Raw genomic sequence first — 27037 nt, forward strand, 5'->3', positions numbered from 1 at the left:
GTTAGACCAGGGGTGGGCAAACTTTTTGGGCTGAGGGCCACATCTGGGTAGGGAAATTGTATGCAGGTCCGGGGCAAGGGGTTTGGGTGTGGGAAGGAGTGTGCGGTGTGGGAGGGGGTACGGTGTGCAGGAACGGGCTCAGGGAAGGGGGTTAGGGTGCAGGAGGGGTGCGGAGTGCAGGAGGGGGCTCAGGGCAGGGTACAGGAGGGGTGCACAGGGGTACAGGATGCAACAGGGGCTCAGGGTGGGGAGTTGGGGTGTAAGAGGGGTGGGAGGTACAGGCAGGGGGCTTAGGGCAGGGAGTTGGGGAGCAGGGTGGAGGAGGGGTTTGGGCTCTGGGTTGGCAGTGGTGTGCACCGGGGCCAGGGCAGGCTACCTGCCCTCGCCCCACACCGTTCCGCTCTGGGAAGTGGCCAGAACCATGTCCCTGCGTGGCCCCAGGGGGGCCACAGGGCTCCACGTGCTGCCCTTGCCATGCCTCCAGGTATCTCCCCCGAAGCTCCCATTGGCCACGGTTCCCTGTTCCCGGCCAATGGGAGCTGCGGGGGGCAGTGCCTGGGGATATGGGCAACGCATGGAGCCCTCTGTCCCCGGGGACGTGGTGCCGGCTGCTTCAGAGAGTGGCGCGGGGCCTGTGGCACCCCGGGGGGCAATCCCGCGGGCTGGATCCAAAGCCCTGAGGGGCCAGATCCAGCCTGCGGGCTGTAATTTGCCTGCCCCTGTGTTAGACACAGGTGCAGCTCTGTTTTTACACATGTAAGAGTTTCCCTTCAGGAGCCTCTGACAACATAAGTTTGTATTGAGAAGACAGAAATGGAGTCTTCAAAACAAAGCATTATTTATTTATTCCTCAAAGGTACAAAGCATGTAGGGCGGAGGGCATAAACAATAAAAGGCCTGCACACATGGATATTTCTTAAATCTTTATCCATTCACCTCAGCCCAATGTCTGGTGGGGAGAAAGGCTCTGCAGTTTCCACTTCATTCTGTGTGTTTTGTCTAGGGATGTAAAAGGTAAGCATTAGGCTTAACCTTAACCATTAACTCCCATGACTAGCCATGTCAGCCAGAGCACGCCGGACTGGTCGCCGGCGGGCTGGAGCAGCCAAGGCCGGCAGGATCCTGGCCGGTGGAATTCTGGCCCCTGCCACCCCATGCTGGCCCGCTGCTGGAATGACATCGGTTAACAGTTAACTGGTTAACCGATATTAATTGGTTAACCGGTTAACTTTTTTAATCGATATTTACATTCCTAGTTTTGTCTTTTAACTCTCACGGCTGGGTAGCATCTCCCAGTTCGCCCAAATGCCTTCCCTTTTCTAGGGTTTTTGAGGTTTTTTCCTTTGATCCCAGGCTTAACCTTGGGCAGAGTAAACCATTCTAGAGTAAACTGATGGGGGTCAGTCAGGTAGCTCTTCCCCACCAATGGCCTAAGTATTGTCTTTGTTGCTTGGAAGGTGTGTACCTGTGGCTGTCTTATCTATGCCATTGTTTTGTTTTCTGTAGGTTTCCAGTTACAGATTGCTATGGTTTTAAATCAAAGCAAACACCATATTCATTAAAAATACTTTCCAATTCATCATAGCCCTTGAGGGCTTGGACGATCAGAAAAATTTCTCAAGGGAAACTCACTCAACACCTTCAAAAGACAAACCTGGGAACTTAAATTCATAACTCTGGTAGACACAAAAGTCATGGATTTAACAGGGACACTATTTTTATGGCTCATTACAATTTGTATATCACAACACTGCATGCTACCCTTAATTGCCCATTTCAGATCCTTTGTGTAATAGTCTAACCCTCCAATTGCCTACTTTATTTCAGGTTTAACAATCTGTCCCAACTTGTGTTTAGCTCAGACACTCTGTTTCCTTTCCCAGACCTGAAGATCTCAGTGTAGCTCGAAAGTTTGCACCTTCCACCAACAGAAGTTGGTCCATTAAAAGATATTCCCTACCTATCTTGTCTCGCTCATATCCTGGAACCAACATGGTTACAACAATACTGCAAAGAAAAATTTTTAACTGTTAAATTTGTATACTTTTAAAAAGACATTCAGTATTTTTTGAAAGAAAAATGCCAAATAAATGGTGTGCTGGCTTAAATCCTTAGATGAGTCTTGACAGATTTTGAGACTACTAATGTTTTATCCTTTTTTGGCTGAAGACCTAATGACAAGATGCAATATGTGATTACTTCAGGCTGTTCTCTGAATTCAGCCAGTTCTTGTTTGAAGTGCTGAAAGATTGGAGCCAAAACTTTCTCACTCTTGGCAGGTGTCTAAGCAAGTGGTCTGACTTGGAGAGGTGTTGAATGTCTCTTGCTCCTGTTGAAATTAATAGCAACTGTAGACACCTGTGAAAATTCGGTCACTTATTTAGACTTACAATTTTAAATACAAGTCTGAAAAACTTGTCTAGACCTACTCAGGCCAAAGATCTTGTTAAATCTACTGTTTCTGTGAAGGAAAAAGAAGTCGGCAGATGTATGTTTCCATCTGATAAGACTGTTCGTGTGGGCTGATGTGAGCTGCTTTTAAAATCATTGCTCCAGGCATCTTATTCTAAAACAGGCTTCTGGACTATGATACTGTTTAAATACAATAGACACATTTTGAGAAATTATAGACATTCATTTTAACTTCAAGGGTATGTGTTTTCAGTCAGGGAAATGGAAACTATTACAGTATTTAGAAACTACTTCCGGGTTTCTGGTTGCAAAGATATTCCTGATCTTTGAGAAAAGAAGCTTCCCTCTGTGTGGAATAGATCAATTTAGGAAATGTGCCAGTCTACTGTCTACATCATTAGTTAGTAGATTAATTTGAATTTGCAGTTGTATTTGCATATTCTGGTGAAAGTGTATTAAATGTTTTTCTTCTACGAAAGAAATAGGGTGAATCTCATGAATTAAGAATTTTTAGTCTAAGGGCAAGCCTACATTACAAAATTAAGGCTATGTCTACACTACCGCGGTATGTCGACCTACGCTATGCAACTCCAGCTACATGAATAATGTAGCTGGAGTCAATGTACGTTAGGCTGAGTTGCCGCGGGGCCTACACCGTGGGGGGTCGACGGGAGAAACTCTCCTGTCGACTCACCTTCCTCTTCTCATCGGGGGTAGAGTACAGGGGTTGACTGGAGAGCGATCTTTTGTCGATTTGGCGGGTCTTTACTAGCACGTCCATCCCTGCTGGAATGTAGATGTAGCCTAAACATCGACCTACGTTATGTTGACGTACAGCCACCACAGTAATTGAATTGCTTTTGCATGTCCATGCTATGCTTCTTGTATTGGCGATGCACTTCCTCACCAGAAGCGAGTTTGCACTAATTTAACAGTCAGTGTGGAGCAGCTTCTGAAAGGCAGCCACAGTTGATGTAAGCAATGCAATGTCTAAACTGACACCGCATCGACCTAAGTGTAATGTAGTGGGCGAGTTACATCGGTGGGAGCTACACTGTGTAGATGCTTACAGAGTTAGGCTGATGTAAGCTGCCTTGCGTTGACCTAACTCTGTAGGGTAGACCAGGCCTAACTCCAGTCCTTTCCAGCTGAGCTTTTGTTTGCATTCAGGAGCAGTAAATAGAGTTAACAAAGCTGTTGCTTCACTGAGGGCTAGTCTGCACTTAAAATGCTATAGCAGCAATAGATTTTCCAAATGCTAGTCTAAGGCCCCCACCCCCAAATGTTCAGTGGTGAGATGAAATAAAAAGGAATGGGTGCTGCAAATAAGCATTTGACCTTTATTTCAGTCATTTACTAGCATTTATGGTAACACCTTAATTGTACCTTTTAAAAGTCAAAACATACAGTGTAACCTAAAAGAAGAGTAAAGTACAAGGTTAGGGTGACTGCAGTGAGCTGTAGCTCACGAAAGCTTATGTTCAAATTTGTTAGTCTCTAAGGTGCCACAAGTCCTCCTTTTCTTTTTGCGGATACAGACTAACGCGGCTGCTACTCTGAAACCTAAGATAAAACAGACTCCTAGCCAGTGCCTTCAGATATTGATGGAAAGCTGTGCATATCGTTGTGTTAATGCTTTGGATTGTGAAGCTACTTGAAGCTGGAATTTTATATGGAACTTTGGGAATGACCATATTTATACACTTTTACCATATTCCCTTTGCTACAGTTCAAATATGTGCATCTCGTATATTGATATTTTCTTTTGAATTCCACAGTGTATTCTTCATCTTGAACTTCAGTTTGTCCTGGAAATGAATTAGAGGTTACGAATATCTTATGATTTCCTTGCAGTTTTGACATTTTCATTACATGAATTGGACAGGAGACTGGTTAACCATTCTTCTCTCCCAGACAGTGTTGTGGGATCTCCTAATGCAACTGTGAAGAAGTTGTTTTCTATTTCCGCCTTAGAGTAAGGTGCATTACTTCTGTAGAGATCTTCCCCCTCCCTTTTTTAAAATCCCATAGCACATGCAAACTTTTTTTTAAGCAAATGTAATTTAGGGCATAAGGTGCTGGTTAAATTCTTCACTTGGAGTCTGTGACAACTTCTGAGTTTCAGTAAGACTGTCAATAGCAAATTTGGAAATATTATTGTACTGTATGTATATGTAACTACCTGGGCCACGCTGATGGGAACAGTGAGAACTGGTGCTGCTGTGCAAAGAAGTCTGACAGAAGTACATAGGATTCTGTTTTCTCTTTAAATCAATAAATAAGATATTCTTTAGGATGCTTCCTCTCTGCCCTCTCTCCCTCCGTCCCTCCCTCCATGCTTCCAGGAAGTTTTTCAAAACTTCTTCCTGAGACCGTACCAGCTCAGATGGATATTGAATATTTGTCCTCCAACACAAGCCAGCTGTTATCTATCTTGGCAGCCTCCAGTCAGCAGCATTCAAAGAAGAAATGCTTCTGTCACTGCTTCCTTTTTTGCTTCAAGATCTTCAAACAAGTTAATTTTTTAGAGTTCATCTACTTGCCCAAGTTGCTTATCTCTGTCTTCCAGACTTGAGGATTTGCTTAATGATCTAACATTAGGGGATTCAGTGGGGAGGGGATGAGGAGGGAGGGAGTAAGTAGTCTCACAACTTTAATCTTAATTGTTCAGTAAGTTTTGCATTCCTTATTTCAGACTTTGTTTATAGGATCAAACAGATGAAAAATATGCTAATTTTCCAACTTGCTGAACTGATGAAATTGATTTTGTGCTGTCACAAATTGACATTTAATGTTCCTTAAAAGTTGGTTGAAAGTTGGTATTTGTGACAATGAGGTGTGATTTAAGTGGGCATGGTAGTTGCATTCTTTGGACTCCTGCATCTCTGGTCAGGAATAAAAGCAAAGGTCTCTTAGGATATGGCTACACTTGCGGATGTAGAGCGCTTTGAGTTAAACCCGCCTTCAGAGAGCACAGTAGGGAAAGCACTGCAGTCTGTCCACACTGACAGCTGCAAGTGCACTGGCATGGCCACATTTGCGGCACTTGCAGTGGCATGGGAGCGGTGCATTATGGGCAACTATCCCCCAGAGCACCTCTTCCCATTCTGGCGCTGTGGCTTGTGGGAAGGGGGCGAAGGGTGAGGGGCATTCTGGGTCCTGTCCCAATGCCCCGTGATGCATCGGTTCGCATCCCAGCAATCCCTATGCTTCTGTCCACATTTGGCGCCATCTTTCAATGTTTTTTGTACTGCGTGCTCGGTCTTCCCTTTTGGTCTGCGGGAATGGAGCCCAAACTGCTGAGGAATATGCTGACGAGTCTCGCCAGCACGTCACGTTTGGCAGTCGAGTTATTCCTTATGATCCAAAGTGACAGTGAGGGATCCGACAATTATATCAACTCGAGTAACACATATGACACGAGTTTGCTTGTGGCATTCACGGACATGCTCACCACAGTGGAACGCCGCTTTTGGGCTCAGGAAACAACCACTGAGTGGTTGGATCACATAGTCATGCAAGTCTGGGATGACTAGCAGTGGCCGCAGAACTTTCGGATGCGAGAAGCCACTTTCATGGGACTGTGTGCTGAGCTTGCCTGCACCCTGCAGCGCAAAGACACGAGATTGAGAGCTGCCCCGCTGGTGGAGAAATGGGTGGCTATTGCAATCTGGAAGCTGGCAACTCCCAACAGCTACCGCTTGGTCACTAACCAGTTTGGAGTGGGAAAGTGGACTGTTGGAATCATGTTGATGCAAGTTTGCAGGGCCATTAATCGCATCCTGTTCAGAAGAACTGTGACTCTGGGTAACGTGCATGATACTGTGGCTGGCTTTGCACAAATGGGTTTCCCTAACTGTGGAGGGGCAATAAATGGGACACACATTCCAATTCTGGCACCAGCCCACCTAGCCTCAGAATACGTTAATTGGAAGGGGTATTTCTCTATGGTTCTCCAGGTGCCTATGGATCACCGTGGGCGTTTCATTGACATGAACGCAGGCTGGCCCGGAAAGGTGCATGACGCATGCATCTTTCAGAACATTGACCTGTTCAGGAAGCTGCAAGCCGGGACTTTTTTCCCAGACCATAAAATCACCGCAGGGGAAATCAAAATGCCCATTGTGGTCCTTGGAGACCTGCTTACCCTTTAATGCCATGGCTCACGAAACCCTACACAGGGAGCCTTGACAGCAGCAAGGAGCCATTCAACAACAGGCTGAGCCGGTGCAGAATGACTGTGGAGTGTGCTTTTGGCTGTTTAAAGGGCCGCTGGTGCTCTCTGTATGGGAAGCTGGACCTGGCCGATGACGGCATCCCCGCGGTTATATCTGCGTGCTGTACCCTCCATAACATTTGTGAAGGGAATGGTGAAAGAGTCACTCAGGCATGGAACTCGGAGGTTCAACACCTGGAGGCTGAATTTGAACAACCAGAGAGCAGGGCTATTAGAGGGGCCCAGCGCCAGGCTGCAAGGATTAGGGATGCCTTGAGGAAGCAATCTGAGGCTGAAAACCACCAGTAATGTCTGGTGCCCTGCACAGGAGTGAAGTGCAGTGGTTCCATTGTTAGCAGGAATCTGTTTGCTATGCTGATTTGCAGTGCCTGTTTCCTGGGCTAAGGGATCTTTTACTTTACGCAATAATAAAGATGATTTTCAAAGCCAAAAAATCCATTTATTGAAAAGATTTGCATATTTCCTGTTATCATACTCAGCCTTCCTGTCTGGAGTGCTGTGCAATGAGTGCTGCACTTCAGGATGTCTATACTGCATGGTGATAGGGGTTGAGTGCAGTGGGTAAGGGTTGTAGTTTTCAGGGCTGGGTGGTGAAGCTACAGGTGTTGGAGGCAGCTGGTGGCAGTAAGAACCTAGATGTTGGGGATAGTGGGTTGGAGGTGACATTGGGACACAAGGGAAAGAGTTTTGGGACAAGGGCTTGGGGGGGGGCACAGCAGTAGTGCTCCGCCTGCATGGCTACAAGCGCCTGGATAGAGTCCGCTTGGCACTCCATGATGCTTATCAGCCGATCCGTGCTTTGCTGCCAGAGCACTGCCCTTTTGTACCGGCGCTCCTCATTCTGCTGGCGGATCCTCCTTTCATTGTCCCGCCACTCCAGCACTTTTTGATTTTCATTACTTGAATGCTGCATTACTTCATGCAACATGTCTTCCCTCCTTCTACGTGGCCTCTTTCTGATTCTTTGGAGTCTTTCGGCCAGTGATAACACGGACGGCTGAGATCTCGAGGTTGCATCTATAAAGGCAAAATGCAACACTTAACAGAGGCAGCATTGTTCATACCAGACAGAGCAATGATTTCCCCCATACTTAAGGGCAAGCACAATCTACACAATAGCATAATTTGCCCATCCCAAAGTGAGAGCACATAATCCACGGGAGCCCCAAAATGGTGAGTAAGCACAGGGTCAAGCGTGAATGATTGTTTCACGGCTGTACTTTCCTCTGAGTTTGTGTGCCTTGGGGAGAGCCCACAGCAGCAGGGGGCCCCTATACTGAATACTGTCCCCCCATTTTCCACAGGAGTTCGTCCTGGAAGATATCTTGCTGCTGAGGGTGACCTCGGAAGCAAAGGGGGGTCTTCTACTGCAATGCGCCCTGGCCCATATGCAGCTTGCCTGTGTGCAGCAATGGTCCCCACCCCTCACGGCACAGTGGCACGGACAAGTTAGCCTTACTGGGACAAGGACTACGCAAGCGCATTGCCCAAGTTCTGGATGAGGCCTACCTTACCTACACCATTTTCTCTAAAGACAAGGTTACTATACGAACCCCCCTCTTCCCCAATTCCTCCCCAAGGTGGTGTCTACCTTCCACCTTAACCAGCCAATATACTTACCTGTATTCCATCCCAAGCCTCACACGACTCCACAGGAAGCTGCGTTACATACCTTCGATGTCCGACGGGCTCTTGCATTCTATCTTGACAGAACTAAACCATTTTGTAAATTCCTTAGGCTATTTGTTTCTACTACTGAGAGATCAAAGGTGATGCTATCTCTATGCAAAGGCTGTCCAAGTGGATCTCGGCTTGCATCAGATCCTGCTCTCAGACCCAGAATGTTCAACCACCAGACGGTGTTAAGACTCATTGTACTAGAGCAATGTCAACATCCATTGCCTTCCTCCACAACGTACCTGTTACAGACATATGCAAGGCGGCCACATGGACATCTGACCACACGTTTGCCAAACATTGCTGTCTCACGGGATACCATGGCAGACACCATAGTCGGCCATATGGTACTGTCTACTGTTGTCCCTCACACAACTCCAAAATCCCACCAACCATAATGGATACTGCTTCACGTTCACCTAGTGTGGAGCACTCGCAGGGACAGCAGTCGAAGAAGAGAAAGTTACTCACCTTGCAGTAACTGAGGTTCTTTGAGATGTGTGTCCCCTGTTGGTGCTTCACTACCCATCCTCCCCCCCCCCCCACTTTGGAGTACTAATCAGACAACTCTACGGAAGAGAAGGAACTGAACGGGGTGCAGGACGTGCGTGCTTAGGCAGACCCTAACGACACCGCAAGACAGCAGCTGAGTGCATGCGTCCCAACCAGGCACTGCTACCGAAGATCTCCGATCAACAGCGCCGGAACACACGGTCACCTAGAGTGGAGCACCCACAGGGACACACATCTTGAACCTCAGTTACTTCAAGGTGAGAAACTTTCTCTTCTCCAGAGTGACATTCAATTGCCTTAACCATAACACTGACCTTTCTTTTTCTGCAATCCCCTGCCTCAGGGGACGTCTTCAGTGGCAATGTTAAAATGCTGCGACGACAGCTCTTTAACGTGGCTTGTGTAGTTGCAGCACAGCGCTAGGAGAGAGCTCTCCCAGTGCTCTAAAAAAAACCCCTTCACGTGGGGCGAAGCTACCAGCGCTGAAACTTGCAGCACTCGGGGTGGGGTTCACACCCCTGATTGAGAAAGTTGCAGTGCTGTAAAGTGCCAGTGTAGACAAGCCCTCATTTGCTACACAGCTTCCAACTTCTGCAGCACACAAGGCAGGGGTCATACAGACAATAGCCTCCTTTAGTACTGAACCCTGAGCCATCCTCTAGCAGAATGGGAAAAACAATGTAACCATTTAATTAAAGACTCAATGGAATGATGGGTGGCTTGATTTAAATCAAGGTGAATTAAATTACCAAGAAGAAAGCCTTTATTTAGATCATTGATTTTAATAACTTTCCCATTTCTACTTCAGAGACTAACAAATTTATCTGAGCATAAGTGAGCTGTAGCTCACGAAAGCTTATGCTCCAATAAATTTGTTAATCTCTAAGGTACCACAAGTACTCCTTTTCTTTTTGTGAATACAGACTAACACGGCTGCTACTCTGAAACATTTCTACTTCAGTTATTTTGTAAAGAAAGGTGTATTCTCACTGATTGATATAACCAAATAAAACAGGTTGATTTATAACTAAATAGAGCCTTTACACTAGATTTGGTACAGCTTTTTGCTACCTGGCAGGGTACACTATAACTATATTTAATTATATCGCTGAATATTTTCAGATTCTTATTAATTGTACACCTCTAGTATGTTAGAAAATCATGAATGATATACTGCTTATTTTACTAGGTAATGAACTGTTCATCATTCTTGTCAAGCTGCATTAGGATGGTAATTGGAATTTAATTAAAAAGCATTTTTTATTTAAATATTTTAAGAGATTATAAGAAGTTTAGGCCTTAACCTATTTTGTATTATGTTCATATTTCATTGGACAATGTTTATTTTAAAAAAGAAACTTGATATAATTTAAATAACAAAATTTTAAAAAAGTGAATTAAAAAAATTCAATTTTAAAAAAAATCATCAATTTTTATCCATGTAATGAATGTGCATGAGGGGGCTGAATTAAAGTTGTGTTAGCATGAGGATGGAATCTTCTGAGATTTTTATCAGTTGAGCTCTAGCAAATTTCTACTGAGCATGCGCAAACTGTGATTCCTACCCCGCTCCCCTTCCCTGTTTACAGCTTGGCCAAATTTGGATGGATTTTCACTGGGATGACAAAAGGCACATCCCTGAGCCAGTAACTGCCTTTTGACAAATTTCAAATCCCTGCTTCAAAGCATTACCAAGAAGAGGTTGCTAGAATTTAACATTGAAAAATCTATTTTCCCCCAGGCTCGTTCTCAGAAATGGTTTAATTGTTTTGGCTGAAATGTTCCAAAATAGTCAGCCTGAAGCAGACACCCAACAGGGAAAATTTAAGGTCCAGTAGTCAGTTTGATAAAGTCATAAGCAACGGAAAACAAGGTCATATAATTTAAGTGTTGGCCAAACATAGCAATAAGCAGGCTGTCAGCCCGTCCTACAATATGCATTTCTTGCTGTACTAAAATTAGCAAGAGGTTAATGCAACACCTGTGAACTGTACTATGCCCTTGGGGTACTACTTCCAGCTCTGTCACTTTTAATACTGTGTTATACTTGGAGTAATGTGTGTTCTGGAAAAGGCATTGCAGTAACTTATTCTTCTGCAGTTTCTTGGTGGTTGTCGTTACTCAAAGAGCTTATTGGATATGTGTGGTGGTGCCAGAAGCTGAGCCTGTTGGAGGTTAATTATCCACATGAAGTGGATAATTCAAAGAATGGGTTCATTTACAAGATGAATTTTGGTTGTTCAGTTCTGTCGACCATATGCACAGAGAGATAAGTTCTTATCTTTGGCCAGGTGCATGAGAGCAGGCTCACAGGCTGTTTGTACCGGAGGGGTTTGTGATTGTGACTTTTCTTTATTTGGCCCTGATTCACGCCCAAGAACTGTTTGTCTCCTAACCCAAATTTGATTCTTAGGTAGGGATTTGTATTTAAGAAGTTAGAAGGCACTCCTTATCCAGTGTGCATCTTTTTTTAGATTCAGATTTCATGAGATCACTTGTCCACTTCTCTTTGCTATAAAGTGCATTCTACCAGAGCATCATAATTAAGTATGAGCCACTTTCTTAACAAATTTTTTGATCATCTTTTCTTAAGTCATCTTGTACTAAAGTTGTTTCATTTAACATGGCAAAGGTTAAATTAATTCTTTTTACAGAAAAGATGGAAAGCGTTCTGTGTCTTGAACCAATATTTATTCCATTTTTATAGCTGGTAACTTATGTTTTAGATGGATGATACCTTTAAAGTCTGAAGATTTGGCAGAGCCTTTCTGTGAGTAAATCTTACTCTTAACGTGACACTACTACTGAACTACTTTTGATCATCACTTTGTCACTGAGAGCAGCTAGGAGTTAATAGGGACTAGGGACGAAAGAAGACAATGAAAATATAGCGCAACTATTTATCTGAATAAAGTTAGATTTATTATTTGTATTGTGATAGAGCCTAGAAGCCATGGGCCCCATTGTACCAGATAATGTAAACACACAAAGGAGATGGCCCCTACCCCCAAAGATTTACAGTTCAAGCAATTATCAGAGGTGAGCAAAATTGCTATCTAGATAGGGGCATATTGAGGTGATCTCCCTCCAACCCCTGCCGCCCCTTCAAGGGGGGATGTTTTCTGCATCCCTGTCTAGAAACCTGTGGGTCTTCATTTCTATGCCTCTTCCTTTCCACGCCTCTTCCTTTCCATTCTGGTGACCCATGGCGTAGCCAGCCTTTATCTGACTAACTAGGACTAGACAGGAATTTCTTCAGAGCCTTTTGGTACCACTTCTGAATTCAGATCTTGTGAGGAATGCTTTTGATTCTTTTATCAGGGGTTCATCACACCCTGTCATTTATGCTAGTTTCGGAAGCAAGAGATTCAGGGCAGGAACTGAATCTAGGTCTTTTGCATTACACTGTGTTGGTCAGTGAAAACCCTTTTATCGGTTGACCAGGCTTAGGTCAGATGTCCCGATTTTTCAGGACAGTCCTGATATTTGGGGCTGTGTCTTTATATAGGCGACGGTTACCCCCCACCCCGTCCCTGTTTTTCACTCTTGCTGTCCGATCACTCTAGCCAGGCTATAAAAATTGCATTTTGGTGTTCCATTGGCTTATTTTGCTATGACCTGATATTTCTTCTTGCCTACCCTTGCTCATAGCCAAAGTCATGTTTAAATCACTCTGGATTTTAGAGATGAGCTCTATAAACTGACCAATGTCTGGTTCAGCTGAAGGCACAGAAGTATGTGGTTCTGAGCAAAGAATTAGTCATGTTCTAAATGACCCTGATAAATCTGTAGGAGACAGATGGCCCATTCTTTCACACTAGACTTCCGTCACTGGATCTTGTGTATTTAGTGAACTAAAACTCCTAATTTTGTATTAGTAATTGCTATTGAGTCAGTATGGTCCAACCTTTGAATAGTGGAAGCTTATCACTAAACTGTTTTCAGAGTCAGCATCTATTTCAGGGATTGGAACTCTACAGCTTTTTGCTTCTCTTTCAGTTTCCATGAATTTAGTTACCTTGAAGTTTGCATGCCTGTATGTTTCAGTATATCTTATTTACTTATCTCTACACTGCCTCATTAGAACAGGAAAAACAGGAATTGAAACAGCTTGATTAGTAAGGAAACTGTGTTGAAATCACAACTTTTTGAAATACTAAGTATTTGAACAGCACAGTATCAACGGCTGTTATGTTACTGTATGGGGAATCCAGATAATGAAATAAGATGATGCATTAGTTTGAAACATGTAGGGTGGTTATTACTAATGCACCTTAAAATGTGTTTCAGTTAATGGAATGTGGACATTTGGGGCATTTCTACAGAAAACCTGTGTACCTGCATGTGCTAAATATTTCAATGTATCTGCATTTTGAAGCTTAACCATGTTCTTTTGTTTTCATTTATTCTAAATTGTAGTCTCCATTAGAGTTTAAATAACTGTAAATTTCATAATCAGACCACTGGCTTATTGTCTGAAGTGACAGTTGTAGTCACTTCTGCAGTAATTATTGGCAGATGTCAGCCACAGAGCTGAGAAATTTTCAGCGATGCTAATTAGTGCTATCTAAACTTTTTTTTTCACTGAGTATCCTTTATTCATAAATTTCATGATTATAACCTTACAAGTGTTCCTGCAGTGCGGAAAACACTTTTTCATTATTACGTAGGAATGCTTCAGACAAGGAGGTGATGAAAAGGAGTGTCAAGCATCATTCTCCAACCAGCAGGTGTACACTGATTGATCAGTATCTGGGTAGAGTAGGTGACAGCTGCACAACCTCCCTTATTATACTATCCATACAACTGCCTTACTTGTGATTTTTAAAATAGAAACAGTTGATACTGGGTGTGATGTTACACTCCACATTCTTTATGAAAATATGCTAATGATATGGATATTGACATAACTGAGCTGCACTTTATGCAAGATGGCTCATGTAAGATATCATTGGAAAGGTTATGATTTACTGAATGTGATTATTCAATTTGTATGCATGTAGAATTTCAGTATCTAAAGTTAGGAATATGTGCTATGTAACAATTACAACTGGTTGTGTATTGGGAAGCCACCCACCAGACGACAGGCCATCAGATTTGATGGGCCATTAGGAAGGAACAACAAGACTGTGAAGATACTAACTAATCTCTCTTCCTCCTGGGAGGCATCCTGGGACATAACTGTGACACTACTAAGTCAGGTGGTCTTGTCACCTGGTACTAAACATTATCTTGGACTTCTTGTAACTTTCCACTAATGGGAAGGGGGATCAAGTTTGGGAAACAAAGGATTCTGGCCTTCTGTAAGGGTGGGGAGGAAGGCAAACAGGGCTCATCTCCATAGCCTGTCTGCCCAAGAAGAAAGACTGCAAAAGACACCTGAAGGGAAGGCAATGGAAGAGTCTAGACTGAGACCGGGGTCCAGTCTGAAAAGAAACAGAGCTGGAACTCTAAGCTACAGAAACTTTGCAACTTGCCTAAAATAACATTTAGGGTAAGAAATTACATTTTGTAACCTGTTAAGTATATTGAGCTTAGCTTTATATTTTGTTTTGTTTGCTCAGTAATCTGCTTTGTTCTGTCTGTTATCTTTGCGGGGAGGGATAGCTCAATAGTTTGAGCATTGGCCTGCTAAACCCAGGGTTGTGAGTTCAATTCCTGAGGGGGCCATTTAGGGATCGGGGCAAAAATTGGGGATTGGTCCTGTTTTGAGCAGGGGGTTGGACTAGTTGACCTCCTGAGGTCCCTTCCAACCCTGATATTCTATGATTCTTATGGTCACTTAAAATTCACCTTTTGTAGTTAATAAACTTATTTCTTGTTTATAATATAACCCAGGTTGTGCAAGTCATGGGGTGGGGGTGTAACAGGCTGTGCATACCTTCATCCACATTGAGGGAGGAGGTGGATTTCATAATATACCTTTGGGTCTGCACTCGAAGGGAGGTGGACACTTGAGTGATGGGGCAAGGCCGTTAAGCTGAGTCTTCCCAGAGCTGATCTGAGTGTCTGTGTCGTTCTGCAGTTGGGTGTGGCCCTGCCTGTGTGTCTGCTGGAGGAGGCTTAATGGCCTGCCTCAGAAAGACAGGTAAAAAGGGTGCTCAGCAGTATCTCAGCACATCAGGTGGCATCTTGAAGGGGAGCAACCCATTACACAGGTTATTGAGCTCTCTGTCCGGCGGGTTAGCAAGGTTTTGGTGAGGGGAAATGAGGTTTGGAAAAGAGATTGCTCCCCTTTTTAAAGTACCCCATCTGGACACAGTAGCTCCACTGCTCTGGATTTTTGCAGCAAACTCATTGTAAAGTGGAGGAAAAACTGTATTGCAGCTCTATTTAAAAACAAATCAGTAATATTTTTGGTCAGACTTTCCAGTCATATTCCTCCTCTTCCCGAGGAATTGGCTTTTAATTCCATCATTACTCCTTAGTGAAGCAATCCATTTAAGGCAAATGTATTTAAGGCTAAAGCCTTCTCATTTAATTGGGATTTATGCAAAAAATGAAGGTTAATTAAATCTGCCAGAACTATTCAATAAGGAGAGTAGCTGGTGAACATGGCACATAGGAAAATGCGTGGTTCATCCTGAACTGTACCCAAAATGACAATCTTAAGTCCTTAATATCATTGGCATGCAAATATAGATAGTGATTTGTAATGTAAAATTATGTAGAGTGCTATTGTATAAGGATTGAGAAAATATGTAGCCTAGGTTTGTGTGGTGTTTTTTTTTTTTTTTTTTTTTAGAATAGTGGAGGTCTCAGCCAGCATAAAGTGTTGTCATTGAAGGTGAACCTGCAGCAGAGTGATTGTGGGCAATAGTATGAGGCATGGGTTAGGGAAGCAAGCTCAATATCAGAAAGTTGTCAAATGGGAACAATCGTCCAGCAGTCACACAAGTTATAGAATTTTAAAACTAAAGTTTAAAACTGAGTTTTGTTTTAAGACTTTTTTGCGGTATCTTTTATTTTATGGTACTTTAAGTAAGGTGACTTAGCCCTTCACTAATACTTCTGCCACTTTTTAGAAACTGCAACACTTTTTCAGGATGTAGCACTTCTGTTTGACCAGCACTATCTCCACTAGATACGTTCTTTGTGTTTCCAGTCCTGTTTTGTTCCTTTTCCTTGGTAGCTGACCTCTCCAAATGCCTCTCTACTGCTTTCCACTCTTCCCACAAACTATTTACCTTAAATTTCCACCACTGTAATCTTCCTCTTTCCAAGAGTTTCTAGCATTGTCCACTTGCAGGAACTCTTGTGACTGATTATATAAGAGCTCTTATAATTGGGCAATGTGTATAGCATCCTAGGATCTGAATTGTGCAAGGTTGGACTGGATTTTGACCTGGGCATGCATTCCTCCGCTAACCTGATGTGAACCATGGGCCAAAACTGCTCCATAGAGCACATGCATTCTTTATGATTAAGGCTACGATTTTGTCATGGAAGTCATGGAGTCCGTGACTTCCAAAGATCTCCTTGACTTCAGCCCCGGTGGCTGGGAGCTGCAGGGTCCTGCCACCTCCCACAGCAGTAGGGAACTCTGAGGTATCCCTGCCACTTTAGGCAGTGGGTCCCCAAGCTCCCATGGTCGCTGTGGCAGGCAGCCGGGGGGACCCTGGAGTTCTGAGCCCCCACAGTTGTCTAGCCCCTTACCATTTTATCATGGATATTTTTAGTAAGTCGGACAGGTCATGTGAATTTTTCTTTATTGCCTGTGATCTGCCCGTGACTTTTACTAAAAATATCCATGACAAAATCTTAGCCTTAGTTATGGTGACTCATTCTAAAAGATAGAAACACTTGAGCACAGGAGGTAACTTCCTACAAGAATCAAAGCTCTGATTAACCAAACAGTCTGTCTTGAGGTTGTTTTCATGAATTTTCTTAGCCTGGATGACAGCTATTCATTGTATAGGACAGTGAAATTGAAGCGCTAACATAATAATAGTATGAAATTCTTTTATTACCTTTCTTCCTCATGGCATCTGTATGGCAGTTTCTTGCTTCCCTTAAGTGACGGATTCTTGTATCTTAAATCTTTGTGTGTAGGTGGTTGAAGTCCAGTATTGCAAATTAACATGTTCTTCTGCAAGTACAAGGGAGAAAATGAGTGAGGCATGGCACAGATCATTGTGGAGCAAAGCTTAGTGTATAAGTTTTAAACACACAATTTAATACTGTACACAGCAATGATCATGAAGCTTTGTTGAGGTGGTGGAGTCAGAGGGTGGGATATTTCCCAGGGAATGCCTTGCTGCTGAATGATGAACTAGTACTTGGCTAAGCCCTCAAGGGTTAACATATTATTGTTAATGTAGCCTCACACTCTCTACAAGGCTGCACTAATGGAGGGAGGAGACACAATAGATACATGGCAGTGGCTGCAAACATTCCCTGTGGAAACGGAACGTGATGATGAACCCATGCTATCCCACTGGAGCTCACCACTCGCTCCACTTTCCAAAGTGCTGGGGGAGGGCTGGTGTGTGTGTGTGTGTGTGTGAGAGAGAGAGAGAGAGAGAGGGGCACATTGCCCCTTTTAAGTATGTTGAGCTCACTCTAAGTACACTGCCTTTTTAAGTCGTTCAGCAAGTTGAGACAGCAGCTGCTGCCGGCAAGCTCCCTCTGTCCTGAGCCCTGTCATGTCCCTTCCTGCTTTGTGGAGATGGGATACAGGAGTGTGGGGTGGGGCACCCAGACATCAGCATCCCTCTTCTCCCACACCCCCTGCACAGCAAGCAGGAGGCTCCCAGGAGCAGCTCCAAGGCAGAGGGAAGGAGCAGCATATGGCAGTAGGGGCGAGGAGGGGGACACATCTGAACGGCTTGACGATTGATAGCCAGCGTGACAAAGCTCTGTCCTTGCCTCCGTGGGTCTGGCTAGCCTCAGAGGTTCACTGTGACCCTCCACGTAACCCCTCTCTCTCTAGAGACAAGGGTCACAGTCTACTGTGCCATTTTTATTATTAAGCCAGCGAGGGAGGTGAGGAGAAGTTATCCTTCCTTGCACAGTCTTTGTTGTTTCCCAGTCTCCATGATTAATCAGGGGGCAAAGGTGTGGGGGGGAGCCCGGGCCCACCCTCTACTCCAAGCTCCAGCCCAGTGACCCTAATAGTATCAGCTATGGTAGCTGACCTTTTAGAAACATGGCATGTACAATTCCCTGGGCTACTTCCCCCCCCGGCAGCCCTCACTTCCTCAAGCTCCACTTCACCCTTACCTCAGGGCTTCCTTCCTTGTGCCTTATATGGTGTGTACTGCTCAGTCTCTCCAACAGTGCAACTTCCTCCCACAGCTCCTGACATGCATAGCCACCTGACTGACTGGGAGGCTTTTAACTAGTTTCAGCCAGCCCCTGATTGGCTTCAGATGTCCCAATCAACCTAGCCTTCTCCCTGCCTTCTGGAAAGTTCTTAATTGGCCCCAGGTGTCTTAATTGACCTGGAACAGCTGCCATTTCACTTATCCTGGTACCAGGGATTTGTTTAGCCTGGAGCTAATATATCTATCTCCCACTACTTTTCTATAGCCATCTGGCCTTGCCCTGTCACACTGGCTGGGTGGCTGCTGCACGGCGAACTGATAAGGGGCCTGCTGGCCCACCCTGGTTCCAAGCCCCCACCGGCTAGCTCCATTGGGTTGCTCTTCCTGAAAGCAGTGGACAAAGCAGGCAGCCGCCAAACGACGTTATAAGGGAGCACTGAGCAACTTTAAACGAGCATGTTCTCTGATAGAGCCGTGACGTAATAATGAAACAATGTTAACCGGGCTGACGTTAAGTGAGGAGTTATTGTACTCCAGCTGACGTCTAATCAGTAAAGCGGAAGAATTACTTTCTCATTTCTTGCTTACAACACTCCTGCTAATATATCCCAAAATGTTTGCTTTTTTTGCAACAGTGTTATACTGTTGACTTATATTTAGCTTGTGATCTACTATGATCTCCATATCCATTTCTGCAGTACTCCATCCTAGGTGCAGAGATAAAGGAAGGAGGAGGCACGCCTCGGGGCCCTATTTCACCTCTGGGTGTTTGCTACTTCCCACCGCCCAACACAGATGTAATGAGGTTAAGTGGTGTCTGTATAAAATAAGTAAGAACTACTAATTATTCCTCAAGAAAGGCTTTTAATGATTTTCGACAATAATAACAGCATAAACAAAACAAGAAAAGGAAAATCAAAGACCAGCACTAAGGATTAATACAAAAGGCAGACTGTATTGAAGACAAGCGCAAGTTCATGTAATATTGTGGACCATTTGCGAGTTCCTGAACAGTGACTCTACATTTGATGGTCCTGGCAGGTTACAATAAAAGCCCCAAAAACAAGCATACATAAAGCTATTATTCACCAGCTCTGTATTCCTGGTGACAAACTATTTCAAAGGCAACATAAAGCTGATGAACGGCAGCACCACATGCATCTGCTCAGACTACTTAAAAGACAAGCACAAATACATGCAAAGCTATTATGCATCAGCCACCTACTACTGATTTTATGCTACAGTATCGATACAGCTATGATCAATTTGGCTCGAGCGACCCGACTTCTTTACTCCATAGACTTACCCTGCATTCATCCAAAAATGTGTTTCCCTTCTGTCGGCCGCTTTCCGCACTGGTCAGGTACAAACAGTCGAAGTGCACGTCCCTTCGGTTCAGAGGGTGTGGGTACCGAAAACACACACACACACACACACACACACAGAATCCCGTGCCTTTGTTCTTTTTATCTGATCTGACGGCCGTGTTTTAGAACAGACCAACCAATCAGGGTGGGCCACACTGGTTATGTGGTTGTCCTAGTTGTATCAAATTTAATTTTTTATGTCCAATTGTTAGTTGTTCGTATAATTGAGGCCTATTTATTTTCGGTGGCCAATTAGATTTTGAATGTGGGTACTTTGGGGTTGATAAGTACATAGGAGTCAGCATAAATTGTTATCTGGTTGCAGCACATCCTGGCCACAAGCTTAAACTTTGGTTTTTGCAAGGCTTACATTTTGAAGTATACGGAAGTTTGAGGCTGACATCTCTAGAATGTATTTCATCAGGCCCTGGTGACAAGGGATGTAAATATTATTTAAAAAGTTAACTGTTTAATTGGTTAACAGATTAAACAATATAATTTGAAAGGGAGAGGGGCTGGGGTCGCTACCGTGGGTCCAGGGCTGGGATCCGCCAGCACAGCTGGGGTCGCTCCAGCCAGCCGGTGCAAAAACACCTTCATTTGGTTCTGAGAAGTAGTTTCTGAAATTCCAAACTAAGTTAGTAAAGCATAGCATACATCATTGCTGACATTTACTGTATAGTTGGCTTTTTTCTGGTCTGGGATACTCCTTATCTTTGTGTATACCACTTACTGCATATTATGTTGTCATGTTCCTCCTGGTGCCAACTTCAAAACTTTAGCTGCCCAGTTTGTCTACCTAATTATCCCAACTAGTAATTTTGATGCACTTAATTGGTAGAGCACAGTGAATCGTCTCTATATTTAGTTCCTGTTTAATTACAGTAAATATTGTCAGAAATAAAATACTTGGATTACCATGTTACAGGGCTTATTGCAGCAGGCCTCATGTTCTTGCCATGGACAGAACTGTAATCTCTGTAGATATTCTTACTGTAAATTTGAGTGACATTACGTTTTTGAAGTCCATGCCTGCTTAAATACTGGGATCATGGCCACAAGTTGGCAAAAATGCCTTGGAAATTGACAATAAAATTGACAAATAAACTCAACTCTTCACCTATACAGTTCCAGTGTGAATAGAAAATACAAGAAAAAGATTAATTTTCAGGCGTCTAATTGAGCCAGCTCATGGTGGCTTAGGAATCCAATACTATGTTTTTGGCATCCATCCTACCTAACAATACTTTCCACCAAGATTCTTACTCTTGGGTTTTAGGTTCTTAGGGCTACACCACAGGAATTCCCACAGCTTCCAGAGGATTTTGACACCAGACGGCTGCAGCACCAGGCTAGAGCCTGAGCAAGGCCTTGGATATTGTGCACCATCACTTGTAAGGATATAAATGTTACCCTCCGATTGTCTTGGCTCCTCATTGTCTGTGGTTAACAAAGGAGCAGTCAGTTTGTATTTGTGTGGCATTTCAGCTCTCTCTAATCTGTATCCTGTTAATTGTCCTACCCTTCTAGTTGTTTCAGTAATGGTTGTAAGATTTGTTATGCAGTTGCCACAGTGTTCTGAGACATCATTGTACCATTTTGGGGCCACATCATTGTATCATTTTGGTATTCTGACTTCTGTTTCAGTGTGGAACAGAACTACCAAGAAGGATACTAAAGTTTTCCAATATATAATTCATTGAATTACACATCTAAAATGCAATTGTGCAGGAATAAAAGTCCTGTACAAGCAGCAATCGGTGTAGAATATTTAAGCATGGTTGTTGGGATCCACTAATTGTGAAGAGCCCCAAGCACATTACTTCTTATAACCTTCAATTTTGACACAGCTATTACTGTTATTGGCCTCTACCAATTGTATAATTATAATTTTGTAACAGAGCTGTGGCAGACTGGCTTATCCCCATAACCAAAATTAAGGTAAATTATTACTTTGAGTTGTAATACATTTGAGATGTCATGGTCACACTGTATTTTATTGTTGTAGCATGTTCGTGCTTATCTTGTATAATCCAGGCATTGAACGGTATGCATGCTTATAATTTGTTACTCTAGTGAATGAAAAGGTGGGTGGAGGGACTTGTAAATGAAGGAGTTTGAGTTTTGGGGTGGAGATAGGTTGCAGCATTAATAAAACAAAACAAACAAAAAACCCCCCGAACTCTCAGTTCACAGGGAAAAGTCCACAGATCAATTACAGTGGGTCTTATTCTTGTTTGCTTTTCCTCTAAGAGATTGCAGACCTGTCAATCGCATCAACTTGCTCAAAGCAAGGGAAAACAAGAGATCCTTTAAATTTTTAATATTTAACTTATTGGATTCTAAGACCAGAAGAATAGAGAGGCTGGCAGGAAAGGACACACACATGCCTGGGTTAATTGAACTGTTGTACGGGCATGCCCCGCTTCTTTCTTGCTCTCCTTCGAAGAGCCATCCATGGAGGGATGCAAGAGAGTGAGCAGCCCTGACATGGAGGAACAAGCAGGCAGTAAGGGGACCATTTCCCTGTCCCTCTTTAAGGTGTTTTGCTTTTATGTAATCCTGCCTTTCTCATGATGGAATTCCGTGAGAGAAGGTGGCTGCGCCATGTGGCTTCTTATGTAACAATGTCTTGCTCGCTATGGGGTTCAGTGAAATAAAATATCTGTTCCTTTTGAAGGCTTCCCCTGGCACTCCCTGGAACAGGAGCTTAAGGAACATCTATAAAGTTCAAAGAGCCCACATAGGGCTTCAGAAGCAGGGAAACTCATTCAAGGAACAGTTTCATGTAAGATTCATAGATAAACTGACCTCCAACTTAGTATCAGTTGGCTCAGGCTCAAAGCAATCAGATATGTCTTAAGAGCTGTAACCCCAGTCCTACTCTGCGACCGTGTACCAGATGCCTTGAACACTTCGGCAGTTGCTTTTATCAACAAGGCAGGAAGTACCAAATCTTTAGCCATGCTATGAGCATGTAATCTTCTTTTTTGTTCTCTTCATCCAGGACCAAATATATAAATTATGTATTTTCAAGTGCTATACATTTACAGGAAATAAGCATCTTAGTATCTGGCTAAGCAGGAAAAGGATAGATCTGGGAGAGCTGAGTCTACAGTCCAAGGTCTTTGAGTGGAGAGTTGGACCCTATGTTACCCGCCCATCAGTGGACCTACTGGCATGCAGCTGATAAATACTCGTCTTTTTCTAAGCAAAGAGACTAATAGGCTGTAGCTATGATCATTCACTTCTTCCTGTGGTCAAAGCATGGCTGTCTTTATGTTAACAGTACTCTCCAGCACAATTTGAATAGAAAAAGCGGAAGTAACCCAGGTGGCCCCACGTTCTCCAAGGAAGTGTTGGTTCTCATATCCAGTTCGGGTAACAACCATTGCAATCATGTCACCTCTACCAGAAGGATTTGTTCTCAAGGACCAAAATTCCACTTACAGAATTTAAGAAATTAAATTTAGCTACATTATATTTGAGATGCATCATTTAAAATAGAGTATTGTTTATAATACATTTTTAGTCTTGAAAGAGTATTCCACCAATGGGATCTTCAAGGGCCTGATAAGGCATAGAGCTTGGCTATTTAGCGTGACGGAGCTAGTCAAGTCAGGCAGAACTTTTTTTTTAAGTCCCTACAGAAAAGTCTTAATATGGGCCTAGAAACTCAGCCCCAGTGGCAAAGTCCTCAGATCCAACCCACGTGGCACCAGGATTATTGTTCTGCGGGAGGCTCTTAAACTGTGTCGTCATGTTCTTGTGAGCGCGCTGTGTGTGTGTGTGTGTAAATATGTACACACATACACAATGTATGTTCTCTGGTGGTTGTGGTAAAATTTGAATTTGCTCTTCAGTAGGTCTTATGAATTTCTATTAATAACCTGTCGAAGCTTAAAAGAATAAGGTCTATTGGCGAAAGCTTCAGGGATGCAGCTGCTCTTAGCTTCCTGTGATTGACAGGTATCTGTCACCAAGGCGCTTTGAGCAGGAATCAAACCCATTGTAATGGATCTGTGGATTCTCCCACTAGAAGAAGAAATTTTTTTGTGCTAAGTTCAGATAGATTTTCCTATTTTTCTTTCTTGTTTTGGTGACTTTGCCAGCACAGAACAAGCACTGAACTGAGAATGGAAATTTCTGAGCTGAAGTACAAATGTAATTCATAGCTGCTTTGAAGAATGGGAGAGAAGATTTAAAAACAATGTTGCAGAAATATCATGTCCTCATGTTATAATTTTACTAAGGCACCTATAAAAGAAATATTACTTTATTGGCAAATATGATTTGCAAGCTGACAGTTCATCCTTTAAATTTGAGATGCAAACTTGTTTTCATGTCCTTTAATAAGCCTCCAAATTCTTTATCAACTTGTTCATTTTCATCTCACTTTTAAAAAGTTGTTTTTGAGGGTAGCAATGCCAGAAGCATTAAAAATCCTCATTAATAAAAATGAAGTCTGGAGAGAATCTGTGAATGTCTCCTTTGGAATTTGAGCCAGCTGAGATGGCATACAGTAACATGATCTTGTTTGCTTTGAAGAGTCATGTAATGTGTCGTCATTTCTTCTGTTAATGGTTTCAAAGCAGCATGACTATTTAATACCATTCCAGCAACTCTAATGGGCAATGGATAACAGTTTAATGTAATCAAATAAGAATACTCCAGCTGTGCCTTCAAATCATGTACAATACTGCAGCTAACAAAAATTGTGTGGAAGGGGGAACAGGAAGAATATCTTCGTTGTGCAAATACTTAGACTTCTTGATTGACATATGCACCAGTATGTAATTCTACTTTATATCACAGGTCCTTTGCCTAGGTACAGTACCAGTGGATAGAGCAGCTCCATTATAACCCTACAGATAAAAATTAAATGGGCTGATAGGATAGAGTGCTAAATTCATGGCTTATTATGTTGTCCTCCGCAGCGATGTTGAATTCAAGGAGAAAATCCCATGGCACTAAGAAATCCAAACTGTCTGAAGGATCCTAGCCATGCTTCCAGCAGAGGGCTAGCTGTATATTTCTAATAGCCAGTCAACACTGTTTGAGTTGGCAGAAAAGTTTGTCACATGCTCCTCCCAAGGGGCTGGATGCACTAGTTCCACAGCACTACTTGTTTGGGAGTGAAGAATGGAGTAAATGCCTCTGAGAAATGGTACAAAAGCATTGATCAGATAATTGTAGTTCACTCAGCACAGTTGTATAAGAATAGTTTTTTATGGTATTATACACTGAATTCCACAAGGCTGAAGAATGTGGTAATGAGTTTGGGTAGATTGGAATGATCATTTTGTGCTTGCATTTTTGTCTGTTGTTTAGCTATCTTGCTCTCATTTCCCTGGTGAATTATGGAGGTAGAGCAGTAGTACTGATAAGAAATGGTGTAAGTTCTGTCACAGGGAGTGAAAAACTATTCAATTAAGAAGCCTACTCATCCCTGGGGGGGGAAAAAAAACTGTCCAAGAAATACACTTCATTTGCTATCCTTTCTAGCCAATATCTTAAACCATCTGATAAAGAAATTCATTTGGAGAAATTTTAAATTGTTTGCTATTGTATTAAGCTTTCAGAGGTTATCACACTGCAGCCTCTTAACTCCAGTCAAACAGTTAACTGATCACTGAATTCTTCTGAGCTTCGTTTTGTTGAGCATGTGGCTTTTAATCAGCACCTTCCTGAAGTCCTCCTCTTTTCAATCACACCTGTTTCAACTGTTTTTACGTGAAGTATGTGTATGAAAAAACAAGGCTTAACTAAAACAAGACATGTGAACAATGTATTGTTTGCTCAGTACAGGCATGAATGTCTTGTTACAGCTGTAATTTTAATGGCTTTAAAATGACTTTGAACAGAGTTCTTTCAGGTATAAGATTTTGAGTGGCTGCAGGGAAGGGTCCTATTTGTCATTGGCTCACTGACAGCCTAGCTGATGCATCTTGGGGGAAAATGCAGCATTAGAAATCCCTTTTTCCTTTGATCTTCTAAGATATTGAGGGTTCCAAATGGGTTCTGCATCAGAGCTTTTTTTCACCTTGATTCATTTAGCTTGAATTATGACACAAATTATGTGACACAAATTGTTTAACTGAATTTTAGAACCCATCTTGTCCTAGTGAAGGTAGCTATTTGATTGAAATATACTGGCATTTTTGTAATTGTTCTTTCATTGCCCAACTGTGGTACTGAGGTTACAACTGAGCTCAAGTAATCATCTAAAAAATGTCTTGCACGTGGGCCTGGCAATTTTGGTAGATCATATCAAAGGGTATACTCTGAGTGAGACCCTTATCAAGGAACATATGGTTGCCCACAAAAGACACAGATGTGCAGTCAGAAAGCTAGCATGTGTCAGTGTACTACACTAAACAACTTCTCACCCTGCCTGAGAATATTTTAGTACAATCTTATCTAAGGCAAAGAACAAAACAGAGATTTCTGTTCCTTCTGGATAGATTTTCCTACCTATAACCAGGCCCCCATGTAATCTGCTGCACAATGGGACCAAATTCCATAGCAACATCTAAAATCTATGGCACTATTAATTTATTACATGAAATATTCTTCATTCTCTTCCCTTACTTATACAAACACAATGGCTAATGGCTGAAAATACCCATTGATGTACATTTGATCAGTTTTTGAGGATGGGATTTTTTACTCTGCTCTCCAGGTGGCTTGGCTCCTTGTGACATTGTCGAAAGTGACCTGGCTCAGAGCACCCATATGTCCCAGGGAAGGCGGGAGCTTGTAAGCCATAGCAGTTTATTTTCGTGGACCTTGGCTAATGTGCTGTTCCCTAGGTAGCTCAGTTCACCAACCTGCATTTCTGGTTCCCTGTGCATCCTGACTGGAAGCTGGACACCCAGCTCTAGTTCTTTGATACCTTGCAGCTTGGCTTCATGGGACACTGCAGGGGAACATACACAGTAATCTAATTAATTCCCCCTGGTGGGAAAGCCTAGAGTGCAAAGCAGGCAGGTCCCAGCAGGGCCGAAAGAAAGAAAACAAAATGTTCTGTGCCTAAATGATGAATTCTGTGGAGTCCACTAGGCCATGACTGAGTGGAATGGTGTGTGGGTCATGTGTTTCAGGGACTGTTTCAGGCTCTTAAAAGACTCAGGCAGGCATCATTGCATTGATTAACACTTGGTTCATGTTTTTAAGGTTAGCTTCAGAACTAGAAGATCTAGAAACATATTTTTTAAAAATAAAAGTTGACCCTAAATTCTAGAGTACAGTTCTTTGGCACATGCAACAGAACACACAAGGCTTTACCTATAACCTGTGTACAGTACCTAAACAGCATGGTAATAAGCTTAGAAAATGCCTCAAGGTAAGGGTTGAAGTTTCTCTCAGCATCCAGTTTGTAATATGTATAATATCTCATATAATTGAACATACTTTGTGGAGGTAAAATGATAAACTCCTGTGACTACTTCAGGCTCTTGATCGAACACATACTGTAAGTCTCAGCCTGTTTCAGCAGTTTATCCTTAAGGAAGTTACAACTAGCAAGGGATGTTAAGAGTAACAAGAAGGGTTTCTACAGATAT

The 27037-nt window shown here is 42.9% G+C and overlaps 1 protein-coding gene and 1 long non-coding RNA gene across 3 annotated transcripts in view; one reads left to right on the top strand and one right to left on the bottom strand.

Moving 5' to 3' along the window:
• The window catches only part of XPR1 (xenotropic and polytropic retrovirus receptor 1), a 255509-nt gene that overhangs the window by 42097 nt on the left and 186375 nt on the right, over positions 1-27037 (top strand). The window lies entirely within an intron of this gene.
• Positions 7067-19538, bottom strand: LOC142073098 (uncharacterized). Its single transcript, XR_012669783.1, has 3 exons — positions 19412-19538; positions 16810-16928; positions 7067-7666 (listed from the first exon to the last, which is right to left on the bottom strand). It is a non-coding gene; the product is annotated as an uncharacterized LOC142073098 (long non-coding RNA).

This window comes from Caretta caretta, chromosome 8 (assembly GCF_965140235.1).
Source record: "Caretta caretta isolate rCarCar2 chromosome 8, rCarCar1.hap1, whole genome shotgun sequence".
Lineage (NCBI taxonomy): Eukaryota > Metazoa > Chordata > Testudines > Cheloniidae > Caretta > Caretta caretta.